This window comes from Coturnix japonica, chromosome 1 (assembly GCF_054131305.1).
Source record: "Coturnix japonica strain WE chromosome 1, WE-NBRP24, whole genome shotgun sequence".
NCBI lineage: Eukaryota > Metazoa > Chordata > Aves > Galliformes > Phasianidae > Coturnix > Coturnix japonica.
Window position 1 is genome coordinate 110,968,313 of NC_140663.1, and position 27,015 is coordinate 110,995,327.

Sequence of the window (27,015 nt, forward strand, 5' to 3'; positions counted from 1 at the left end):
ATTGACAACAGTGATTGAAGTTGGTTAGACAAATTTGGTTAGACTTTTCTGTTTGCAAATCAGCAGCACTCCAGATGGCTTTTCTGTTTCTGCCTATTCTCCACTTGCAAATGCTGTTTTGGTTCACTTAACACGGGTCAATACCTGCCCTGCGATGGATACGTGCTGAGCTGAGCTGGCCCTGGCTGCGGATCTCCAGCCACCTGCTGCATTGCTGCGCTGCACAGTGTCCATGAGGCAGACACACAAGATATTAGGAAGGGGAATTAAAGAAGGCAAAATCACATATTTTTTAAAGTATTTAAAATCTGCTTCCCCAGCCCTTTGAAATATGTTTCTCACCAAAGCTCCCTGTTGAACAAACCTGGTGCGCTGTGCAGTGAATTGGTCACAGGCATCTTTGTTCTGCACCTGCACAAAATTAGAAATGACACTGCTTCCATTGCAGGCCAGACATCAAGCACAGTCATGTCCCCACTTGTAGTTTAGTTAGAGCCGCAGCTGGCTTTTTAGGAATCAAAGAGAAAGGGGTATAGGAGGAGGATGCTGTTCAGAGGAAGACCGGGAACGAAACTACACTTTAGTTATATGTATTTTTGACTGCTTACTGCTTTCTTTTTAAATTGCTGAAGTGAGCAAGGCAAGGGAATTAGATGAAGTACAAGATGCTGAGTGATAAGCTATGAAGCTCTTTCAGCCTATCAGCACCTCAGCCCTCTGCAAGACCTGTCACAGTGAGAGGGCATCAACCCCATCCGGTTCCCTTAGGATGCCTGTAAGCTGCTGGGGACAGCCAGCCCAAGGCATGAGCCAGAGCTGGGATGCAGAGCACACTGCCAACCTCATAGGCCATGGATGGGATGTTTGCAGCGGGCATGCAGCTTTGGGTTTGCTTTTTGTCACAGCCTGGACTGTCTCCCAGAGGTGCCCATCCTGGGTGTGTCTGTCAAACCTCACTGGGCTTCCAACCCCTTGCACCCTTCTGTGGGGCCTGCAGTTGAAAACTCTCATAAATGAGATAATTTCCCCTCATCAGCTCTTCCAAGCATCCTCTGCTCCTGTAATGTGTATTTGTCTTTCCCCAGCCCCTGAGGACCTGCTAGGGCCGGATAAGTGCTTCCGGAAAGGAGTGGGCATAGCAGCAGAATGAAGTGGGCCTCCTCTGACCAGACATGGAAACCACAGAGTGGGTGGGGAGGAGAGTTAAGTCAGCAGAGAGACTTAGAAAGAAGAAATCTGAATCATTGTTTTCAGCAGTTTTCTTATTTGACATAAACCTCAGCCAGAGAGGTATTACAAATCATTGATCTCATGTTTGCAAATTCAGTTTATCCCTCTCTCTCCAACCCAGTCCTCTCATTTTCTTGCTTCTCTGAGCAGCTCAATAAGTCCTCCAGCTGACAGCTGAGACCCCAAACTTTCCCCACCATCAAGTTTTGTTCCAATACTTGATCCAGCATTGGAGTCACCATTTTTTTTTTTTTTTTTTTTTTTTTTTTTTACCCTAGAACACACTGTGCTAAAAGGCTGTTTGGAAAACCTTCCTGTGTCCTCTATGCCAGGTGAACTTTTGGACTGTCTCCTTGGTGCTTCCATTTGGCTCTTTGTAACGCGTGAAGCTTCTGGCCTAAGCCCCACTTCTATGTTCATTTTCGTTCAACCTGAGGCATCTCTCTATCTTGTTCTTTCTGGTGGGATTTTTGTACTCTAGGCTCACACGTTTTCTTGAACAGTGGAACAAGGAACTCCAGGCAGCTGCACAATTAGGGTAAGGCTTTGCACAGGGTGTATTAAAAGGCTTTGCACAAGGGTATTAAAATAGCATGTGTATTTCTCTCCAAAAAACCAGCACAGAAGATGTATTAACACTGAAGATTGATATAAAAATACAGAAAGCACAGCAGAACTAAGGAAAGGGACTTTTGCCCCTTTCCAGTGTATGAATACAGTGTGGAGAAGCATTTGTTATCCACTGTACATCTTCCTTTTATGGCCCTTGGCTAGGTGAATTATTTCAAAATGACAAAAGCAAAAATAAATCCAACCAAAACCACCATATGGATACATACATTTCTGTGAGAGGGCACGTTCCAGTGATCAAAATGCTGGATAGCTTGTGAAGAGATCTGGGCTTGGGTCCCAGTTTTCACAGAGGCTTTATATATGATCTTGAGAAAAGCACTTAGAGTGGGACTCAGTTGCTTAAATAAAGGTTTATGGTACCATTTGAGATGCCTTAGGGTATCTAACACATCTGTACAGGGCTGGCCGATCCAAAATAGGACCCTGGGGCAGCAGCTGGAGGCCAGGAAGGATTTAGACACCTGTACTGCATCTTGTACTGCTTTCTGCATGTGTGCTGGAGATCTTTGTGTAGCTCTTACCAGCCTTGCAACTTATAGGATAGTGCTCCTGTTACTCACCTTTCCTGAACCCTGGTGTCCTGTATCGCCAACCATGAGTTACAGCAATCACAGCCACAAGATGGCCAAGGTTGGAAGGGACCTCTGCAGGTCATCTGGTGCAACACCCTGCTCAAGCAGGAACACCGAAAGCAGGTTGCCTACACAAATGACTGTGAAAAAGAATATTTGCATTCCTCTCTGCCTGCAATAGTCTGTTGTTTTGTTTTTGCTCCAGTTGAAGAGTTTAAAGCTGGATATGCTGTAGCAGCATGAGTGCAACCAGGTTATGCCACCCAGCTAGTCTACTAACACCTGACTTGTGGGCCCCTGTATTGACAATGAAAAGCTGTTGTCACCTCAAGCAGCGAAATGGTCCATTTTTTGTATCTGACACTGCAGTCATGCATTAGGCTTTGTTGTTAAGTGTCAGGCATTAACCAGAAAACCTTGTATGCTGATTTCACTATGATGTGTGACATTTTGAAGCATTTGCAATGAACTGTGACGTTACAGTCTCTCGATATATCCAGTGCTACAGATTGATCAGTTGCTATGTGGAGAAATAGCCCAAGTGCAGTATAATGCTCTATATATGTGCTGGTCTGTTTTGCTGCTTTGTGAGGCAGGGCTTGTGCAGCCACTCCAAACAACACCCATGGCATACAAGTATGTGTGAATGCCCACAGCCTTCATAATTACTATTATTCCAGTAACTGACTGCATCTTGATTAGACTGCAAAGCAACCAGGGGAACCCCATTTCCCCTCCAAACTCCACAGCAGAAAACTTGTGCCATAATTGGATTAAAGGGTACCAAGAATAATTGTGGTGGAGAACTACTCTAGATTAAAAAACACTTCTGGGCTACCAGCAGAACAAAAGGGTTCTAACCATATCCTTCCAGTGCACTGTCAGCGGATGCACGACTGCCGCCCCGCTACCGTGATGGAATAAACGCAAGATCCACTCTTACACCAGCTGCTACTGACTCTCTGCTATCCAAAAGCAACCCAGATAGCTGGCAATAGCAGAGCAGAATATTAAATCAACCATGTTTTGAGGGACTTCATAACACGCCAACAAAAGCAAGGACGTTCAGAGCTCTCAGCTAAGCATAGTGAGAGGTCTCGGCGGAGCGTTAGATGACGAGAAACAGATTTGCTGCATTACATAGTCATGTCAAAGGGCTGTGCTGGAGCATTAGCTGATGGCAAGTCTGAATTTCTTTGCACTCATTGGCTTGAGTCAGACAGGGAATCCTTGCAGTATTGTGTTTCTTATTCTGCCTTTTTCCCTAATTTCATTTTTCAAATTCTAATATCTCTCTTACACATCTTATCTTACTCTAGACCCATCCTATTGTTTTTGTCTTGGGGATGACTTCAGCACCACTGCTGGAAGAGTAAGGTATCCCTTGTTATGATTAAGGGTTGGCCCACAGATCAAATTGCACCAGCTATCTGAAGGATGCATTATTAATTTGTAGGTAGCTACCACAAAAAACACTTCATATTAAATCAAGATGCTGTTCTTGCTTGGTTTGGATCAAACTGATTTCAAAGGCCATTTTCAGTACCTGAGATTTGAGCAGCACATGGTATTTCTCTCAGGCCATTTTGTGTGATATCTCACAAGGACTCCCTCTTCCAAAGCAAAAGTAAGTTTATCCAAGAAGAACAATAACTTACTCATAATCCAAAAGGATGCTTGAAAAGGCTTAATTCACCCTTGATTTCATAAACCTGTCTAGGAGGAGCTCTGCATTCATTTCAGAGAAATGTTCTGCAGTGCCACTGGGAGGTGTTACTATATAGCAACAGCATCAGGCCAAAGAAGGAAGCTGGCCAAGTTGCTGCATGGAATACGAGAGTGGACACATGCATGATTTCTAGGAGGACTATAAAAAGGGGGGAAGCTGATGATTAAGTCATTAACACTTGGATGCCTGACATTTTTGTCCTCAGATGCCATCCACTGACATTATTTTAATATTACCAACTGTGGCCACTGTATTAAGCAATATATTATTGACCTTCTCTTTAATCCTGTTAGGATCAGCATTTGCCACTAATATATTTGCACATGCACGCGTGTGTGCGCTCGCAGGCAAATCCCAGAGGCTCCCACATTAGTGTAGCCTTTACCGGGCATTGATAGATTTGACACTAACGAGGTTTAACAACAAAACAAAACCCTATCCTGCCGATCCTTCAAGTTATAGGGAAAACTGCTGAACGAGCTAAATGTGCAGCTCAACAAATCATGCCTCATTCTGCTCCCCTCGCTCTCTCCCTCTCTCCTACACTCTTCCTTCCTCCGAGCATTTAGCTGGATCTCCCTTATTAAACTGATCATGCATCTGATGCAAAAATGCTCGTCTCAATCTGCATTTTGCCTGGGGGTCTCGTTCATTTCTTTATTTAATTTTATCTTTCATTCGACAACAACAAATCCTGCCCAGTCTGCACTTTTTTCTTTTTTCTTTTTTTTTCTTTTTTTCTGCAGGGAGCAGCCAAATGGAGCTATTTCTCCATGGTAGCAGAAGTGAACAAATCAGAAAGTGTTTTTACAACCTTCCTCTACTGATTTTTATCACTGAAGCAATCGGGTGATATCAGGGCTGTGATTTTAAAGGAGCAACAAAGACCCCCTCCCCGCTCCTACTGATGGTGTGGAGGGGGGAGAAGGAGAAAGGAAAGGAGACCATCTTCTGCTGGGCTTCATGAACCCCTCTCGGCCATGTGCAAACTTAGAATAAAATCATAAAAATGAAATAACTCAGGCAGGCTTGCCAGCTTGCTAAAAAGCAAAGGCAAACAACAGAAAAGCCTGAGCACTCTGTAAATCAGGTCTGATAAGAAGTACCTGTTACTGAAAGTTTTACTGCATTCTTTGGCTCTGGAAGTGGAAAAAAAAATATGTAAGGGAGGAGGCATCTTGAAACCAGAGGCTGCTGGGGGTAGGGGGCAGGAAGGTACTCAGAAGCCCCTCTCTGACCCCCAGATGCACCTCCTGGGGGTGCAGCCCTGCACGTTTCCCTGGGCACTGCTTAGATCAGCGCTGAAGCTGAGCATTGGGCCTGGTCTTGCAATGCCAGGCCCAAAAACTGCAGCACAGAGGGACATGTGAGCAGCGTCTCTCTCCAATGCTTCCTTCAGCTTCCTGATAAATGCCAGCACTACACGTTCAGCCTCTTAATTTCTGATCTCCATACAAAGAGATGATGCTGTGCAGAAGAGCAAGGTGGAACAGTCTCTTTCAGCTAACCATCGTTTCCAACCACAAATGCACTAGCTTCTCCATCATAGAATGGCTCCTACAACTTTGCTACCACTGTGCAGCAGAAATTCTCCTCCTGTAGCACTGCTGTTCTGATTTTCTAATGGATTCGATTTATTCACTTAATAGAAATTTTTAAATAAATAGATAAAAAATCATAGCCATGTGGTTCACCTCCTATAACCACTGATAATAGTAACAGGATTATGACATATAAACAAAAGAAAAAAAGAAAAAAGGCTTCAGGATATAAGACTTGGGGGGAGATTTAAAATAAAATAATAATAATAATAAAAAAATAAAAACAGTGATAATAAGACGAGGGCTTTTCTGTTCCTCCTGGAGAACCAGAAAGGTTCTGAGCAGCACCTGGGTTCCCTGGTCAGGGTGCCCACCTCAGTAATTACCAGAAAAGCTGAACGATGCAGCACTAGTTTGTGACAAGAACCAAAGCAGAGCAGAGGCACGTTGATGCACCGAGACAACCTAAGCCACCAGCAAGCCCCATGGAGGCAGCGGCCTTGGAGAACGTGACCTATATAGGGGCTGCAGCCTTCCACCCCGCCCTGCGTGGCATCAGTAGCTCATGCAGCCACAGACTTGCCTGACAGTACTTGTAATTGCAGTACTCATTGCAGGCTGCTCTACCCCTCTCTTTCCCCCTCCCACCCCCCCCCCCCCCCCCCCCACCTCTGTGTGTAAGCCCTGGCGCTGAGATGGAGCAGACAGAAAAGCAGCCGAACGTTTCTTGAGGGTTTTTATTGAGGTATGACTTACAAATGATTGTTTTCATTTTAAAATAAAAGAAGGTAAATTAATCCATACATTTATTCAAGTCTCCTGCTCTGATGCCAAGTCAGGCACACAACAACATTTCCTTCCCAAGCCAGTATTTTTCTTTTCCATAAAAATAACCTCACAAATGGAAGGAAAAGGTGCTTTATATTTTATTTTCACTAGGAAGTAATAATAATTTTTAAAGGGTCGATATACCTCCAGCCCTGTTTTTCCCTTAAAATGACCCCAAGCTGCACAGGAAAAATATTTGCTCTCAGTGCTTGAACAAACCTCAGTGAATTAAGTTTTTGTTGTTAATGGCAAGGCTGCTGTTTATACGCAGAGAATCAAACCAGATGTGGAAAATAACTGTGGGTTTGGTGGCTCTACAGCTCAGCCTTCATCCTTGGGGAGGAAGCCCATTGGCAAAACCTGGTCAAGGTCACCATCAGCCTGAAAGCCCTTGGCATGCCCCTGACTGCTGCCTTGGCCATCAGTGCCCCACACAGTTACCAACGGGGGCTGAGGGGGCTGAAACAGCCACCCTTCATAGTGCCCCAGAGGGAGAGCTGGGTGCATCTGTATCCTCCTTTGGAGAAGCCTTATCACAGTGCAGCAAGCTGTGAGCTCTTGCAATCATTTAAGGTTAATTAAAATAAATAAATAAGTAACAATAATCTTTCGTGATTGTCATCCGAGAGAAAACACTGTGTTTGACCCAATCGAATTTTGTCTTGCAGCAGAAAGTCCTCCCAGATCAGCATGGCTGGACACCTGGGCAGTGTGAAGGTGGTGATGCTGCAGTGGCTCTAGTAGGATGCAAGTCACTGCCACGGGAGCTGTGCCCCCCAGCCAGGCTGCCTGCATTTGGCACTGCCATGCAGCACTGACATGTTGAAAATAACTGAGGTGCACACATGCAAGTGCCCACAAGTCTGACCCCTAGGCAGGCGCTGACTCACAAAGCACAAGGAATAAAACTCCCACACAGCCCCACAATGGTGTTTCTGAATTTTAGCACAAGATCTGTGTCAGAAAACTTTTATGTTGTCGCTTTTATGCTTGTGTTGCAGGATTTTGCAGGAAGACCATAAAACCATCTCACAGTGTTTTCTGACCAGCTCTATTAAATGCTTTTAAACACATTTTTGACCACTGAACCACAAGGATGCCTTACTCTTGAAGTTCTTTCCCTATTTATTTCCAGCCCATCTCAATAAATACCTGCGGTATCAACAATAGAGCAAGTGCACAAGGGGTCTGAGCTCAGCTGGATGCCTGGCTGGAATGAAAACCTGGCAATGCTTCCTCTCAGCCCATACTCTCCAGCAGTTTTTTTTACAGAATCACAGCATGGATGAGGTTGGAAAGGACCTCTGGAAGTCATGTGGTCCAACCTCTATGCAAACAGGGACAGTCAGCAGTACCTCATCCAGATGTCTTTATAACACATCTAAGGAGGGAGACACCACTGTAGATTCCTTGCTTAGCATTTTTACCCTCTATGCACTTGGACAGAAAGGTCATTTAATATGTTACATGAGCAGCAAAGGCTGCTGGCTATATGGGGCTGCATCAGCCTGAATGTTTGCTCAGACTTGGGGCATGAGGAAGAGATGAAATGAGAAAGATAATCAAAAGCTGTGAGAAATAGCAACAGCGGTGCTGGCTATGAAAATACTAATAAACAAGAGTGGTCTCCTTCAATCCTGCTCCACACAGAAAGTGCTGGCATTACATAGCCACTGTTCTCACACTTTAGTAATCCCAGCAACTTGCTGGTGCTGCTTTGGAGAAGGCACAATAAGAACAAGCTATCTGGAGGAAAGCAAGCATCCAAGCAATGGGAAAAAAAGGTGACAGTGCAGATTCATTAGCACCTCACTTTAGTTGCCCTGCTTTCTGCATGAAGCCCAACTGGGCTAATCATTATTCCTCTTCAGGCATTCCGGTTTTGGTTCCATGGGAAGTGGTGTGCCCTTTTGAAGTGGCCTTCAGGCATCTCCTGGAGGTGCTGGGGGTGCACCAGGCTTTAACTGATGATTTCCTTCTATCAGTACCTCCAAATGGGATCATTGACTGTAAATTTAGTAAAGGAACCTTCAAGGGCTTGCCTGTCTCCCATCCTCTCTTCTTAATGCTCTTTTTCTCAGAACAGATAGTATACCCCCCAAAATAACTTTGCAAAAGAAATTATGTGTTTTGGACAGACAGACAAAGTGCAGAATATGGAGGTAGTTCCATTCAACATGTCTGTGGCTGCTAAGTTGCTCCCACTGGAGTCAGCTTTGCTACGCTCTCGCGTGGCTGAGATAAGGAGGTGCACATTGCGCAGGGAGGGATCAGTCCCATCCCATTCACCAGGGAGGGAAGGGCTGGACTGTCACATTATCGCCTCATATGATAAGGACATACATAAGGACATTTTGCTCTTGCAAAACTGAACACATACCCTGTGATCCAGCCAACTTAATCACAGTGTTCACGTTGGAGTTAAAGATTGCTGCAGCACTGCAGGAATGGTGCCTGCACGTGTAATGCAGATCTGCATGGGGCTGTCTGTGTGTGCGTATGAAGGAAGTGTTGACTTACAAAATCAGGTTGCCTTTGTAATGCCATGCACAGATCTCCTTCTTCTCTCCTCCCTGGAGAAATCAGGATGTGAAGAAGCAAAGCTTTCTTCCTTCTTGATGTTTCCTAACTAGGCCAAATAGCTTTGGATGATGGCCAGAAGTTAATTTAATATTCACCGCTGACCTGTTCTATTCCTCTGAGGTTTCAGCAAAAAAGTTGGGTGAAAGCCTTTTCCTCTGTTTGTCTGAGAGAGTGTCACCATTACCGCCAGTCCCCAAAGCGCAGTCTGCAGTGCACGCATGAATGATTTATTCTCTATCGCCACGCTCCTGCACAAACTTGGTAGCTTCTAATCAGGTAATATTCACTAGCAGTCTCAGCAGCACTGAGGAAAAACAAGGGAATTAACTGTATCTTTTTGATATTAACACTCCGTGTCTCTTCAGATTCCAGAAAGAGATTTGGAAAACAGGGAAGAAATATCCAACTCACAGCTCTCCTGCAGCTGCCTGCACCTCAATGTGCTGCTCAGCCAGGAGCTTATGCAGCCACGTCATGTGCACTGCAAAGCTGAAGCCTCCTTCTACCCACCAGTACTTGTCCTGAGAACAAAGAGCTACTGGAGCCATAAGATGCTATGAGGAGAGCCCTGCAGAGGCAAAAGGGTCTTTTGTTGGTGACTGTTTGTTTTGTTGGTCTTTTTTTCCCCCTTACCAGCACACAAAAATCCAAGTGCAATAAAGAGTGCAAATAAAGTAGAAGTGACTGAAAATGGCTTTTTTTTTTTTTTTTAATTTCTTTTTCCATGCCTAGGGCTTTGCAGTTAAGTATTACTTGACACGCTGATCACAGCTGCCTTTTCAGAAACCACTGTTTTGACAGAATTGGGAATTTACTAATGCTGCACCCACATGTGCATGTGTGCGCATGCAGGATCACTGTATCTTCTGTCTATGGACATACATACCCACACAGATACATGAAATGAGTTCCATTTGCTTCAGTAAGACGGTCCTGGTCCACACTAACCCTCACGACTTTGGAAATTACCCTAAATACCAAGCATATGGAATGTGCTGTTAATCCTCTTAGCTTCCATTTTGTACAACAGGAGTCGTGAATGTTCAGCTCCTTCTCTGACTCGGATATGGAGGAGAATATATTTCTGTGACTGCCACTACGTGCCCAGATACCTAATTTAAGTTGCTGGTTGTGATGGGGACATCACTGAATTTAAATTAATGATTCTGGATTCAGTCTTTCTTCAGTGGAAATGCTGTGCTGTAAATGCAGATGTCCAAATGAGTAGCAGCCATTAAAGATGGTGATGATTAAGGATCTTGATGATACATCTCAGAAAATGACCACTGGTCTTTTTCTTCAAATCAAGCTGCCTTGGAAGTACATAACCAGTTCTACACCATTTGATCTGTGCCACCTCCTCCTTTCAAATACATTTAATTACACACAATCAGATAAATTCAACACCAAAACAAGTAGCTGGATAGTGAAGATCTGTACATAAACATCAGACTTGTTTTTTTGTCTTGCCCTCACAACAAATAAAAACATTCGTAAATAAACTTGCCAGGCAAATCTGTAGAAGAAAAATGAAACTGAAATGTGGAGCTTTGCCTGTTTTTTTCCCTTCCATGATACAAACCTCTGCTTGACATCCAAGCAGCCTGTAGCAAAAAGTTCCAGCGCTATTCAAGCTGTGGTCCTTGAGTGGGGCTCTCGGGGAACAGCTAACTTGCTGCTGACACACAGCCCAGCTTTCACTTGATTTACAACCTCCTTGTGCTGATCTGACGCAGACATCCTGCAGCCCAACCTTACTGAATAACTCCTACGATCTATCTCCTGTGATTTCCATCAAAAACACCTAGCCTAAAAGATTTTCATAGATCATAAATCCTAGATTTTACCCAGATTTCTCAAAGGATGGTGAGCAAGATGTTTGTGCCTATAGGAGCCTGTTGAAAACTTCCTTCAGCAAAAGATGCTTTTTGAAGGGAATAAAGATTTTCACGTCATTTCCAAATCAATACCATCGCTCTGTAGGCAAATGAAAGGGGAAGTATTTTGCTTCCACAGAAAAAAAAAAAATCTTACTAGCTGAGGCATTTGGTTTTGCTTAAAAATATCCATGGATGAGAATGATATTAGAAATCTCTTACGCTATCATTACTCAGTGTTTAATTAAGTAAACGACCTTTCTTTTCCAGAAAGACAGCAATCTACATGTGTTGGACCAGAAACCACATGCATGGCAACAAGTACGAAGGCAAAGCAAGAAATTATAGGCACACAACTACAGCCAGCGTTTTCTCTACTAGCAGTGCAAATGCTTCCCTTCAGACATCAGAAAGTGAATTCACTTCGTAAGGTGAATAGTTCAAGCGATAGAGGCACACTGGACAAGAAAGCAGAGGACACAGAACAAGGCACGCTCGAGCTAACTACAAATCATCTCAAGTAGTGTGACTTATTTATACCACACATAAATAAAATAAGAACTTTCAACCCACTTAGTGACTTTTTGTGTAGGGACAGAAAGCAGGCACACCTGAGTAGACAAGGAATATTCAGGTTAAATATACATATTATTTATACTTTGCAGTCTATTTTGGAGGAGAGGGGTTGGGGGGAGGAAAGGGGAAGAAGCAGAATACACTTCAAATAGCATTATTTATCATTTCCTGACTAAAATGTAACTAAATATAGCATGTGTCTCAGGAAAAGATTGACTTGGGCTTTCCAATCAGCAGCTTGGGGAATTAACCCGTGCTGGGTTTGGTGCAAGCTGGTAAATCCTTCAAATATGATCCACCCTTAAATTAAAGTCCAGGCTAAGCTACTGGAAATGGATGTAAAGAGAAGCATTCCCCTTCTGATGACAGTTTGCCTCAAGAAAAATATGATTTTGCCCTGGATGACCATCCAGATCAATAAATCCAAACAAACATGAGTCCCCAAGCTCCAAGTGGCCTAGACTCAGAGCAAAAAACTAGCAATTTCTGAAGTTCCAAGTCCCCGTGTTAGTGTAAATCCTTGCTTCCCTCCCTGTTTGGTGGGGCCCGACCTCTACCTGAGCCAGCGAGGCTGGTGGTGCTGCTCACCAGCAGGATTAACCAAGGGAACTATTTCAGTATTAGGTTCCAGCATTTACCTCAAAAGCCGTGCAAATGTGCAAAATATGTGCCATTAAGTGATGAAAACTGAAATAGTGACCCCTTTAGAAAAGTAACAAATATTTCACCAAGCAGAAGTAAGCTTGCCTTTGCACTTCCAACACCAGACCTATTTTACAACCCTCAGAATCAACTCCATCATTTATATTTCATCAGCTATAGCACGCTAGGGTGCTATAAACATAATCCAAAGGAAACTGCCAGATCAGCTTCCAGAAAGAAAGAAAAGAAAACCAGCAAAAGAAACCACAACCCCAACATGCCACCAAACCTAAGCCCTGTTCCAAACAGAGCTGAGGAGCAACTGTGAGGGCTCATGCCACGTGCACCCCTTCCCAAAGACACAAGCACGGAGTACTGTAAAGGTCTCAGGACGTTGGTGGGTGTATCTGTATACAAGGAGAAACAGGCAGGCTTCTCAACTGACTTGGCCTAGAATGCTTATCTCATTTTAATCCCAAATTTATTCCTGGCCCCAGAAATCACTGCTGTTATCCCACATATGTTATTATGAGTTATGTGCGCCAAGCGTGCTGAAATGCAAGCCTAAGGCTACAGTGTTCTTTCTACAACAGGAGTTGCTCCTGTGTTATCTGAAATAATTTGTATGTCTGACTTTGTCTTCTCTCTGTTATGTTAGCTCTTTGCCCAACAGTGCTGTCCGTGTCTGTGTTATGATAACCTGACAGATACACAAACAAGCAGCAAGAAAATCAGGAGTATTTATAGTGTTCCTACTGTGGCATTCCATTATCTGGCCCAGCTGCCCAAAGGAAGAGGAACGGAGGCAGGCTGGGTGCCTTGGCTGATTGTAGCATACTGTCAGGCTTTCCCTCTAAATCACCAGGTTGAATGCAAAGCTGGCAGTGCTTGGCCATCATTATGACTTGCTCCAGCTGCCTTGCAGAGCTCCTGAAATGCCAGGGACTCTCACAACCATGCACCTATTTCAGCACAGGCACTCTTGCATTGTATGACTTACAGCCAGCCACCACCGAGTGGCCAGGCATAACAGAGGTACTTCCTCCCACCTCACTTCTGGGTGAGGCAGTACTTATCAGCCATTGGGAAAGTGAGCCCTCAGAGATTTTCCTTGTTAACAAATGGTGCGGGTCAATCAGTGTCAATCTACAGAGCAAAACACCACTGAGATGTTACACCACATCCCATAGGAGCTGTCATTTGGGGATTTTTTCTCCCCTACCTTTTGTGGATTGGGTGCCTGCCAGCAGAAATGCTCTGGGTGTCCTTTTGAGCCATGTCTTCTGTTCTGGTTCACCCTGAGTGTGACCAATTGTGTCAGGGGCAGCTCCACCACATGAAGCAAAACCCAAGGTGCCATGGGGAGCACCCTCCTGGGCCGACCATCCTGGACAGACCTCTCTTGAACCCCACCATTTCTTCACCGCAGGCAACCAGCTCCTACTACTACCCAAATTTGACCATGAAATGTAGTTGCGTACGCATGGATGCTGCTGCTGTCCAAAATATGGCCACAAATAGCACACAGACTATGGCAGGTGTGAGAGGCTGTTTTTTCCATAAATAGCAGAGAAAATGGGTCAAGCTGTGACTCACTCACATATGCACACATGGGGTTCTGCCCACTGATCCTCAAGCAGCTCTAAGATTTTCAGTGGAGTGAAAAAGGGATGGCTTAAGAGGCTCATTGCACACTGGTTCCCTTCAGCTTCATCATAAATTCTCTGGCAATCCTTTGTTCACCATTTCTTCCAGAACTTAATACAGAGGACAGGAAGAATCAAGATGTTGTTCCTGATATTCAGACACTGAATTACTTGTTCTACTGAACTGTTCTTCTCTTCTTTTGGTCATTACACACTCTGCAGCTGCAGACAACTGTATCTCTTCCTTGGAGGTGTATGGTGGACAAACTAGCATCCTTCCAGTTCTGTCACTGCTGCTCTTTCCTGAGTTCCAGCCACATTACCTGTATTTTTCCAGCATCCCAGTGACCAGGACCAGTCCCAAAATTCCAGTTACAGAGTGAGTATGCCGAAGACAGAAAATATCACCTCTCTTCCATGGACCTGAAGCCTCTCTGTAATACCGTATGTTTTAAGCCTACTTTGAATCCAGCCACTGAAGCACTGCCCACCTTCCCACACGCTCCTTCAGCACAGCTGTGCTCCACTTCAAAACATCAAAACCACGTTTCATGTTTTTCCCTAGAGCTTAAACTTGTATTTTAACAAGTCAAATCTCACTTTGTTATTTTCTGCTCCTTTTCTTTCTTCCAAACTGGCAAGGTCTGCCTTCCTCCTTGTTCACTGTCGTTTACAGTTTACTGGTGTCTCCCAAAACAGTACCAACTGCAAATTCCATAGCTGGGGTTTGAGAAAGGGTGGAATGGAAGGAGAGGGAAGGGAAGGGAAATATCAGATGAAGTAAGCCAGCAAAGCAAGTTGCCGAGCCAGCCTGAAGTAGCAGACCTAGCCATCTGTGTGCACCAACCGGATACACAATAGCATGAATACAAAGGGATTATTTTTTGCCTAGAGAAAAATTAAGTAGAAGATCTAAAAAAACAACAACAACAACAACAAAAAAAAGAAATTAAAAAATGATAATGTCTCTGCTCTTCCCAATAGCGGGCATTATTCGCTGATCTTTCAGAGAAATTAAGGCATGGAGATTTAAAGGGATTTGCTCAAGTCGGCACAGGAAAAAAAAATATTCACACAGATATGTCCTGATTTTTGTTCTGTAAAAGTAAACCCACATCTAATATATAGATACATACAGTTTGATTCTAGATTCTGATACCGTGTTCTCCAGAGTGCACTGCAGTGTTATGAATTTCAGCTAAATGTTCAGGAAGGATTAGTAGCCATATAATAGCAGTGATAGAAAGAACACATTCAAACTCAGTTTAGTTTCACAGACAAGATTTCACTTGCTGTGTCACATCTTATTTCAGCCTATTTCATTTCTTTTCCAAATTGCTCTCCAGTTACACAATCCCCCTCTTGGTACTGAGTTCTTAGCAAATGCTTAATTAACAAAACCAAATTCCTTCTCGGATTGCTAGAGGAATTGCTTCATTGGCATATTTTCTAAGAATTACCTGTTTATGGTTGGCTGTGTCTGAGAGTAACGAAACGAGTAACTGCAAAGAATATGAAGCAAGGCTAGAAAAAAGGTTTTGAATCTAATTTTTAAGAAAACATTTCTGTTTGTGTTCAGAACGAAGAGCAAATCATTTAGTCCTGGTTACTGAACTTTGACTGAAGGAAAATCTCTCATAAGGAGTACAGTGTATTTCAAAATAATGCAGCCAGTTAAAAAAACAACCATAAACCTACACAAAAAGGTGGACTGTGTTGGACAGAATAATCAAGAAGAGTGACAGTAAGAGATTATTAATATTCCAGATGGTAGAATGGCTTGTAATTAAAATATGATATGCCAAAAGATTACAGCCAAACAAGAGGTTGGCCCTCATCTGCGTCTTAGTATTACTAATTGTAAAGTTATTAGGCCAAACAGCAGCTTTCCTCGTTACTACAAATTCCTTTATTTGCAGTGGAGTGCAGTGGAGTCTTAAAGCCCCAGACAACAGAAAACTGACTCATGACATGAATAATTTGGCAGAGGTGGAGGGGGTACTTGGAAGTGACAGTGATGGAGATATGTTAATGGAGGGAACATGGAATTTGAAGAAGCCCTTCATAAGTTTTACTCACAGTGTCTTCTTTCTTGGCCAGAAAATCACCCCTAAACTAAAATAAGGTCCTGGCTGGAATCTTGAAGCAGTGTGGGCACTCAGTCCTATGTAGGGGCAAGTCAGTGCAATAGCTGCAGAAACAGGAAGGAAGGTTGCCCAGAGCAGACAGAGCAAATATGGCCAGTGGGGAAGGGGAGGCACATTAGGCAAAATAAATACATCCCATTTACAAGCTCTTACAGTGAGGAAAGTAGATGTGCGGAAGGCACTTGCCCACAGATTTTACAGGTACATACATGGTTTCTTTCCCAGGATTGCACCTGCACAGAAATGGAAGCCATGGAGGTCAAGGGCTGGGCAGAGTCACTGCTGGGCAGTGTCACTGCCCACGGGCTTAGGGAATCACAGTATCAGAGAATGGCTTGGGTTGGAGGGGACCTCAAAGCCCACCCAGCCCCAACCCCTGCTGTGCTGCCCAGGGCCCATCCAACCTGGCCTTGAGTGCCTCCAGGGATGAGACACCACAGCTTATCTGGGCAGCTGTACCAGCACCTAACTATGCTCCGAGTAAAGAATTTCTGCCAAACATCTAACCTAATTTTCCCCTCTTTTAAATTAAATCTCTTTCCCCTTGTTCTGTCGCTGTAGAATTTTAGACTTTGAGGAGTCACATGCAGCTCTGTAGATGCTTCGCTGTGCAGCAAGTGTTTTGCAATGTCAAAAGGGTCTGGTCTCATTGGACAACCTGCACTCCAGGTGCTCGTTATCTTCTCCTGTGCTTTGCCACAGCATTAGGCTGGGTCCCACAGGTACTCAGAGCTTGCAGTCTTGGAGTGTCAGTGCCCAACATGCACTACACAGCAGTGTGAAGCTGAACATTCCCCTCCAGCAAAGCAAGCCTGACAACCCACCAATGCACTGGTTGGAATCTGCTCCCTGCATGTCCTCACAAGGTCTGTGCAGACACATGCTTGGGTTTCCAGCAGGCACTGTGTGCACAAGATGAAGGACATGGAGAGCTCTTTCCATGTGGATAACACACATCCTATTTGAATGTACATTAAAAACATTTCCCCACTGGAACTCTGCAGTTTTTAACTTCAAACACATGCTGAGCTTAATCTAAACAAAGCTAAAAGAGAATGTGAAGAATTGGATCTATTTCAAAGTCCCAACAGCCTGGCTTTTCACATCTCAGACCACCCTCTGTATGATTATTTGTGGGCCTAATGAAGTAATTGCAGAGTGGCGGCCTGATTTCCTCAAATCAAATGTCAACAGTCATGAATCTGCAGGAGGTTATGCAGCTTGGTAACACGACAGCTCTGCAACATGGAGACCTGCCCATGTTTTTCATATTATGGAGCAGATGGAAGCTTTAATTCCCTCCAGAACAGAGGGGATGCTTTTCACCAAACAGTAGCAGATGACATACTCCTTTATGGAAATGTTTGCTGCTTCTCTTCAGCAGATCAATGAGTTGTGGTTGAGAATAAGCTGAAACAATGAGGTGTGGTTGGATGAACCGCTGCAGAGGGGATGGGAAACAAAACAGCCTGATTGTGACCTGTGACTATTTTGGTCTGTCTGTCTTGTGCTCAGCATGGCTGCTCACCACTCTGGAATGCCAACTGATGCAGTTATCATAGAATCATAGAACAGTTTGAGTTCAAAAGGAAAATTAAAGGCCATCTAGTCCAACTCCCCTGCAGTGTACAGGAACACCTACAGCTCCATCAGGGTGCCCAGAGCCCCATCTATCCTGACCTTGAGTGTCATGGCTTGATAACGATGTTATCTCATACGTAGACTAAGACTCCTTGCTTTCAGAAATGGCGATCCCATCAGCTCTGCTTTCATGATGCTGTTTCTCAAGGAGTTCACACTTTTGCAGCAGGTGGATGTAGCCTTTCAGCAGAGGGCACACCAGCTCAGGACTTTTTAATTCAGCCTTTGCAACCCAGTCCCTGTGAAGAGTATCCCTATCTCCCTTCCCCACTCTCCAGCACAGAGAGACCAAAGCCAACCCTCAGGAAAATACAGCCCTACAATTTAGAAGAACATGAACTGGAGAATAGCCAGGAGACTACAGGAGACTACAAAAATACAGAATAGTGTGGCTGATGGTGAGATCTGTGCTGTCATATGGTTTTAAAAGTTGCTCAGATTTGTTTCTCTTTCATGGTGCTGATTATACATGTTCCCAGGCTCCACAGGGCTGTTTAAAATTCCACCTCCTGCATGACTTGGCTCCTTCTAACCTTTTGAGCTTTCTGGAGTATTAACCTCTGTGCTGATCTGTGTGCTAGGATGCAGACAAAAGACACCTGTTCCCATTGGTGCCAGGCACCCACTGTGGTCACTGTCCTTCCCTTTCAGCTGACAGCAGAGGCCCTCAGATTCACACTGTGAATTCTGCTTAGCTTTTTTCAAGCGTAGGCATCCTCTGTGGCAAACAAAAGATCCTCTGCCATGAAGCAAAAGCATGTGGGCATTCTGCCTACTTTGGCTTGCGTTGAAACACCATTGTTATTAAATCGGTCTCTGCTATTTTCTTTTGAGGGAATGAGCAGAAATGCTTCCATAATTACTGCAACACCTGATTTGTGGACTTGACCAACAGGCATCCTGCCAGTTCAGCAGGAGCTTGAAAAAGGGGACCTCTGGTCTGAATGCACCTGAGCAGGTTTCTGACATAAATCCCATCCCTGGTGGCAATGAGCTCTCAGACATTTAGACTTTGAAACTTAGCCCGTCAGCTGCATTCTCAGCAATTCGACTTGTGCATATGGGTAGATCTCTTCCATGAATAGCATTATCTGATGATAAAGCCCAGACCTGATTTGATTAGAGGAATTTCACTTGAAACTGGAAAATTAAATTCTCCTGGCAGTCTAAGGCGAAATAACTCATAAGCTGATGACATGTTCAAAATTAATTCTGATTTTCAGAGGAGATATCTTTCAGCAAGTTTGATTTTCCTACCAAGCTGACTTTTTAAAACACGCAGTTTGCTATTTGGTAAAGCAGTATCAGAGATAAGAAAATCTAGGGAATGCTGCTGAAACTACTGGAGCAAATTCAGATACATGAGAGAAGTGTGTTATGATACTGACATTCAGCATGGACGCAGACATATCAAAGTAGATGTCTACAGCTGAAAAGTCAAAAACGTGTGTAAATTTCATGTAATTTATCTTAATGCACCTTTCTCTGTATTACACGGACATCTTAAAATAATCTCAAGTATATTTTACTTACATTTAATGTATGTATAATCTCTAACCACAACAGTTTGTTTAGACAGTTTCCCATGTGTGTTAGGCTGTGTGTGTAATGGAGGGTTGACAACCCCCTATCCCACAACCCAATCACTGCTACCAGGGTTGCCTAGGGGTGCAGAGCATCAGCACTCTCTGTGCTTGGGATCCCGATGGAAGGACATCTTTGAAAAGCTGTGACTTATACATGCAGAGTTGTGTGCCTGAAAGCACAGCCCTGACATGTTGCAACAAATGGCCTGTGGTAGGTGAAAGGATTGGGAAGATGTTTAAAAACTCAAGAGGTATGATCATGGATTTGTAGGGCTGCCCCTCCCCAAGTTTTTTTTACAGTAAGGATGATGGGACACTGGCACAGGTTGCCTACAGAGGTGGTGGATGCCCCATCCTTGCAGACACTGAGGGTCAGGCTGGATGGGGCTCTGAGCACCCTGATGTAGCTGTAGGTGGCTCTGTTCATTGCAGAGAAGTTGGACTAGATGGCTTTTGAGGGTCCCTTCCAACTCAAACCATTCAGTGATTCTATGATATTCAAAGCTTGTGGGGCTGCCACAAAGCATCACCCTCAACAAGTGGGTACATATTTACATGAAGATACGATGCCTGTTCCTGCATCCAATTTTGTCCTTGTGTTTTCCACTGTTCCTGGCGTGTAACAACTGCACGTGCCTGCACATAGGGCAGTTCATGGGAAAATGGGCTCCTTGGAGTGGACAGAGGCTTAAAAGTCAGTTTTTGAAAGGCACTGCTGCCGGAGCAGGTGCTTCCACTCACACAGACAGGAGCTAATTGTAGGATCGGTTCTGGCCTACAGGCTCTTTTTTATGGTTGTGTCCACAAAAGCTTTGGCTGGTCCCTGTAGTTAGTGACTGCACACACAAAGAGGTCTTTCATTAGCGTGCTCTATAGGAAGCCAGGGCAGAGAGTAAATGATACCTTAATGTTCCTTTTCAAAGCCGGAGGGCTTGACAATGACTCTTGTTAGAGTACTCAGGCATGTTCCTTCTGCCCTCCTCCCTCTGGCCTGCTCTGAAACCCAGGAACATCTGATACTGAACTCCAAAACACAGGCAGTAATTGTTTACGTGCTGCTTTGGGAAGATGTGAGGAAACAGCCGTGTTTGAAGAGCATGGCCCCAGTTCCAGGTTACAGCCAGGGCTCTTCCATCACACGGTGCCAAGAGGCACCTGAAGCCTTGAAGCATCGAGCAGGGAGTGGGCAGGAGAGTGCAGCTGCGTCCTGTGCACCCAGCAAAGATGTTAAGGAGGGATCAGTGAGTATGAAACTGAGCACTACGAAAACCACCCCTCTTATGAATTCAGTTCTGAGTGCTAAGTGAAGACCAGGTAAAACATGAAATAACTGGTCTATGACAACATCCCATTTCTAAAAGCTGATGGATTTGTTCCCCATAAGATCTGCTTCCCTCATAAACTCTGTTTACCCACATATAGCTGTATCCATACCTCAGATATTTCATATCTAAATTCGTCTTTTTGGGAAACCCAAGAAAAGGATGGCATATAAAACAGAAGGGAAGAGAAACAAAGCATACATTTGCCGAGTCACATGCAAGACATGTTTGCAACAACAGCCCAAATAAACCTAAATATTTTCAGCATTATTCAATTCAAAGCCCCTCTAGAATTTTACAAAATGCTCTTAGCTTTGAAAACTTAGATTATTAAAGGGGATTTTATGTACCCAGTCTAGTTGGAATGATGTGACTACAAATGCTCTAAAAAGGTGTGTGTGTGGAAGGGGAGCACATGGGCTGGGGGTTGGGGGGGAAGCAAAGTGTACAAGTGAATACTAAGTAAACATATTTAGAACCATTGAAAAAGAAGGTAATTTGTCATCACTTCTTTTATGGATTTTAGGTTGTAGTGCATGTAATTGAAATACAGGCTGATGGAAATGTACTATAAATATTTTATTTCAGTTTCTTTTTCTTTCTTTCTTTCTTTCTTTCTTTCTTTCTTTCTTTCTTTCTTTCTTTCTTTCTTTCTTTCTTTCTTTCTTTCTTTTTTTTAGCTTGCAAAATTAGCATTCACAAACCCAGACAGCCAGGTGTTTTGTCTGTATGAGATAAGCATCTCATCTCTCTCCCAGCTTTGTTTGACAGATGAGTACTAACCCATCGTTTTCAAGTCATATTGGCCCAAAAGAAATCTTCCAGCTGTACTCTTTGGAGCAGATCAGTAAAATGGTGTGTAGGAAGTACACTTTAGTAAGATAGATGTCTAAACAGTATTTATAGATACTTAGATTTGGGAAAAACTAACCACAAGTATATGATAAGATCACCTAAATAAGAGTTGGACTGTCATTGCAGTACACGCTGAATTTTCTGTCTCATCAAAGCCAGATTAGGAAGGTCTTGCCATCCCTTTTCTTCCCCCATGCTCTCAGCAGCTTGCGTTTGGCTTTTTGACATCTACACAGGCAAGTCAGTCTGTGGAAATGCTATGTTTCCCACTGCCCACAGAGTGCCCATATAGCCTGTGCTAGGAGTCTGAGTGGGAGAAAGTTAGAATAGCAATAAATAGCAATATAGAATAGTAATAAGCAATAAGCCTCCAGGGAGGGAGCAGGGGAGTACATCCTAAGGCTGTTCTCTGCTGGGTTACTGACTTCTGAAAGTCAAACATTCATCTTTTGTGGTGGGTGTCTGCAGAGGAACTGGTGCCTCTAAGATCATCCAGTCCAACATCTAACCCATCACTAACCATGTCCCTCAATGCCACATCTACACAGTTCTTGGAACACCTTCAAGGAATGTGACTTCACCACCTCCCTGGGCAGCCTGCACCACTGCATTACGCTGCTACTTTCTTCCTTGTAGGAACTTCAGCATCCTCAGTTCTGCTCAAGATCTGGCAAATAGAAGGAAAAGATGGGACATCTATGGAATTTAAAAGAAGAATGCCTGCAGAATCCACAGGTTCCAAGACAAGACCCATCTACAAACCACAAGAGAATGTCATCAGTCACAGTCCAGATGGCAGAACTGTGCATAATTTAAGTTCATGAAATTGACTTTTGATTTCACTGGGACTAGGTATTAACTGTGCTTCTCTTATAGCCTAACCAGAGCCTTCTGTGTTCCTTATAACTTTTCGACTGGCTGTGCAACATTTGCCTTTGAAGACTCATAGGATGGCTGATGCTAGCAGGCACCTCTCTGTCCATCAGGCCCAGCTCCAGCCCCAGCAGCACACCCAGAGCAGGGTGCAAGGCCCTTGGAGGCTTGCAGGTTGCTCTTGGAGATCTCCAAGGAGGAGACCGCACAGCCTCTGGGCAGCCTGTGCCAGTGCTTTATCACTTGCACAGCAAAGAAGCACTGCCTGGTGTTTGGGGGGAATTCCTGTGCTCAGTTTGTGCCACTGCCTCTTGTCCTGGCACTGCACATTGCTGAAAAGAACCTTGCTCCATCATCTTTGCACTCTCTCCCTCAGGTATTCATAGACATTGGTAGGATGTCCCCTCAGCTTCCACTCTTCCTGTAGAACATTATAGCCTGGAGCCTCAGCCACAAGAAGGTCCTTCTCAACACTGTTCCTATTCCTCTGTCTTACCCTTTATCATTGTCAGCACATTCCTTAGGCCCTTTATACTGGTCTTATCCTGCAAACCTGGCCTGGAGTCTTTATCCTAACACTTCTTAACACATCTGAACCACCACATTATTGTCAGGTGTTCTGGTCATTTAGCATTTGGCAACTTATGCCATACTACCAAGAAGTGACACACTTTCCACATCTTAATTTGACAACTAGGCACTTAGCAGCTAAAGTCTATTTTTAAAAGCACTAAAAATAATAATTCTTTTTGTTGTGAAAACTGGGATTAAGCTGCTGTTCTATGTGAGGAATGTGTAGAGTTTCCTGCAGGGACTCAGAGACTTGCTCCAGCAAGGTTATTTTTAGAGCATCCAAGACAAGCTCCATAAACATGTGCTAAACACTTTTCTTTTTCTTTTTGTCCAGGGCAGTGCAATGGGGTTTTTTTTAGCACATTTGGCCCCTCCCTTTTCTGAGTTGCCTCTCTTTCGTAATCAGAAAGCACTTTGTAATTCACACAGAGTAAGAGGTTGGTGGCAACAAATTATCCACTGTATCTCCACCTTTTCTCCCTGTCCTTCACTAGACAACCGTGTTCCTCCCACATTTTCAAGGGGCATCCCATGTCTGGATATTTGAACTCACTGCTACTTCTGTTCCGGAGTATATTTGCCAGATTGTTCCCTTGTGAACTCGGAGCAAAAGACAGTTACAAAGTGACTACAGCAGAAGCGACCACACAGATCTGCTAATAACCTCCTATTTGCTAGTGCTCTTGTATTTGCTCTTCGTAGGGGGCTGAGATGCTTTGAAATTATATTCCAGGCAGAAGCAGAAGTGGCAGCAGATCATGCTGAACTCCAACTTAATGAATCCTGTAAATCATCCAAGTAGCTTGTCTACAAAATATTTTGGAACTGGAATTACCCAACAGTACGTGTAGCTTAGAAAAGAATTATTTTTTCTAGCGAGCTTCCCTACAGTGCTGTTGTCAGTTCTCAGTGCCTTTGTATGGCTATAAATATCTTCCAGTAACTTTGGCTCCATTGTGTTGCCACTCTCCCCTTCATTTTTCAAGCTCCAGCAGGGCATCCTTGAATAACTCAGAACCTGACAATATACAGGAAAGAACACCTTCATGCCATTCTTGCCTAGCCAGCTGGGTGTGTTTCCCTTCAACACTTGGGGTGCAGTTCTTCCACTAGTGGCAGGGCTATAAAACACATTTCATTAAGGCGATTTCTGCTCTTGGAACTGGTCTAAACCCTTAGGAAGGACACTAGCTACATCTATAAAAACAAACCATGCAGTATGGAAGTTCTTTTTCCATTAAACATTTTCTAATGTGGACATTTCCCTTCTAAACACACATGATAACATTAGCACTGAAAGGTAAAGTGGTGCCCCTAAGCAGAGACTTTATGCATAAGTCTGTGAGGAGAAGGTCTTGAAAGCTGGTCATCTTCACATCTATTCCCAGTTTAAACAGGTGTTAACTGAAGGAGTGGGAAACAGGAGCCGTTAAATATAAAAACAGATAGAAGGGTAAAATAGGAAGAACAGATCTTACAAGAATATTCTCTGAAAAGTTGGTGGCACTGGGATCTGGGGGCACATACACCATTCAGCAAGACAGAGCTGCTGGAATAGTTTATTGTGGATGTTTTAACTTTTTTCTACTGATTTTTATATGAGCACAGCATCGTAATGATTAGAAAATGTTGGCCTTTTTTCCGAAGCCCATGGTGCCATGCAGATGATGCAGGCTTTAAGCACTTGCTGGGTGTTTTAGAAGGTTCATGCTCGAGCAGAAACACAGCTGCAAGGTATGTGAAGGAGTCTGGGGACATCAGGGAGTGGATTACTCTTCCTGGATAGAATAAGTGACTGCACGGTTCATGGAATAAACCGCTGCACTCTCAGCTTCATCGTGTTTATTGAAGAGGAACTCAACAGCAGAAAGCCTTATGGCAGCACTCTGGAATAAGTCAGTAGGAAGTTCACATTAGGGTGGCAGAATGGCTGTTCTTAATAACTACAATGTTCATTTTTGTTCTTTGTTCATGTTTTTGTCCAGTAGTTTAACAAATAACACAAATAATGCAAGGCATGGGTTGGTTCGCTTTTGTTTGGTTGGCATTCATATACAAACTTTAATATTCTTTTTTTTTTTTTTTTTTTTTTTTTTTTTGTACCGAACTCTGAAAACTTCTCCTTTAAACACTTCTGTGTCGACTTCTGGCAACACCTGGATCACATACTTAATTTGCTTTTTCCTTCATCAGCTTGTTAGCTTTAAACAACTGACACGCTCCATCAAAAGAAGAGAAAAACCCAAACAAGAACCCTATTAACCTCTGCTCCCATGTAAGCTAATTATGTCTAACCCTTCTGCAATTATCCCTGGAGAAGGGAACTGCTCTTATTAGCTTCCTGCCCTCTTCCCGCTCCTTCTCTCCTTACGAGCATGGCACTGATGTGTCCCCACAGCCCCAAAGCTTCTCCAGGCCAAGTCCCCATCTCCCCAGGGCTGAGGTGCTCCTGTTCCTACAGCCTCCACTCACACCTGGTTGTTTGGTCCACATTTGAGGGCACTGACCCACACCTTCTGACCCTGGATTATGTTTCAAGTTTTAAATGGGCTTTCCGTCTGCTGATTAAAGCTTGTTTGTTCAAAGCCAATGGATTAAAAGGAGTAATTATAATCCTACTTATTTATGTGATTCTTCATGCTAAACCATGCCTGCATGCATAGACATCTGTGAGCACACGTGCCTGGGACATTTTTTGTGCATTTGTTCTAAACCTGTGCCAGCAGCGAGGGAGACAAAGATTATTAACTGGCTGCAGTTAGTCCTCTCTGTGCCATATATGTGTCAGCACGCCCGGTCTTTCCTCCTTTTTCATTAAGAATGAAGTAAAGGCAGTGAGGCATTTCAGTATGCATGAATTTTTGCTTCTGAATTAATATTCAACAAGTAACCTGATGTGAAAGGTGAGCTGTGACTTAATTCCCCTTTTCTACCAAACACAGCCACCACCACACATTTCCACTGCACTATACACCAAATTTTCAAGGCAGACAGATGTACATACCCCATGCATGTTGTTGTACACAGGACCAGGTGCTCTGTGTTGAGAGCTCGATAAAGCAGGAGGCAGCATGCAGGGCAGAACTCTCTGTTCCAGGCTTGCAGGATGGATTTCCTATGGCAGCTCTAAGGCTGCAACCGTGCAGATCAGCATCAAGGAAAGTGAGTGGATCAATTCAGAGCTCAAAGTGAGCAGGAGGTACGTGGCTCTGGTCTCTAGGCAACCTTGTCTTAATTATTTTATGTTGAGGATGGTGTCAGATGGGCAGCCCTGGAAAATGAGCTCCTCTCTGCAGCTGGACTAGGCAGACAACCCCATCCATGCACAGCCAGCTAAGAGTCAAGGCATGCTTCATAGTTACCCAGAGGTCCTATGAGAAACCTGCCTTGCCTTCCTCTATATAGAGATCATTTGCCCAGAGAAGTTGTGGATGCTCCATCCCTGGAGGTGTACAAGACCAGGTTGAATGGGGCCCTGTGCAGCCAGATAGTGTGCCTGATTTAGTGATTGGCAACCTTGCCCACAGCAGGGGATTGGAACTAGATGATCTTTGAGGTCCTTTCCAACCCAAGTCATTCTATGATTCTATTCCATCCAAGGGTGTGTGACACTCCAGCATTACCACTTAAATAACTAAAAAAAAAAAAAAAAAAAAAAAAAGAAGGATGAAGTTGGTGTGCAGCCATTACAGAAGAGATATCTGCTACAGGGAGCTTTGATGTGCTGTAGGAGCTACAGCTAATCTCCTAGTACCCTTTCTGTCTGTGCTGGTGAATTTGCACTCTTTTCTCCCTCTTCTATCACTATGACAGTGGTCTCTCTTGCAGTGAAGGGACTTGAATCCAAAAGACACGTGTCCCTGTCTTTGCTTCCTCACTGGCCAGTCCTGCCCTACCATAGCATTAACCAATTCGTGAGAGTGCAGCTGCAGCAAAGTTAAGGCAGCAGATTAGAAACACTAAAAATTATCATCACTCTCCCCCCCCCACCCTCCTCTTTGGGAAACTGCTTTCAATCACTTTATGTACTGAAAACAAACATGAAAGGGAAAACTCTCCTCTGCCTTCAGTTGTCAGAGCAAAAACCAGAATTCCCTGAGCTCTTTTCAGAAGTGCTAATATTCTCCCCCAGGCCTTCATTATATTGCACACAGATCTGCA

At 43.9% G+C, this 27,015-nt stretch overlaps 1 protein-coding gene and 1 long non-coding RNA gene across 4 annotated transcripts in view; both read right to left on the reverse strand.

Annotated features, from left to right (window-relative positions):
• The window catches only part of NHS (NHS actin remodeling regulator), a 235,923-nt gene that overhangs the window by 55,109 nt on the left and 153,799 nt on the right, over positions 1-27,015 (reverse strand). The gene's annotated exons all lie outside the window — the stretch shown is intronic.
• Positions 1,258-27,015, reverse strand: part of LOC146762648 (uncharacterized) — a 54,217-nt gene continuing 28,459 nt past the window's right edge. Inside the window, exon 2 of the long non-coding RNA XR_014940424.1 lies at positions 1,258-27,010. This is a non-coding gene — a long non-coding RNA (uncharacterized LOC146762648). The remainder of the gene's footprint in view (positions 27,011-27,015) is intronic.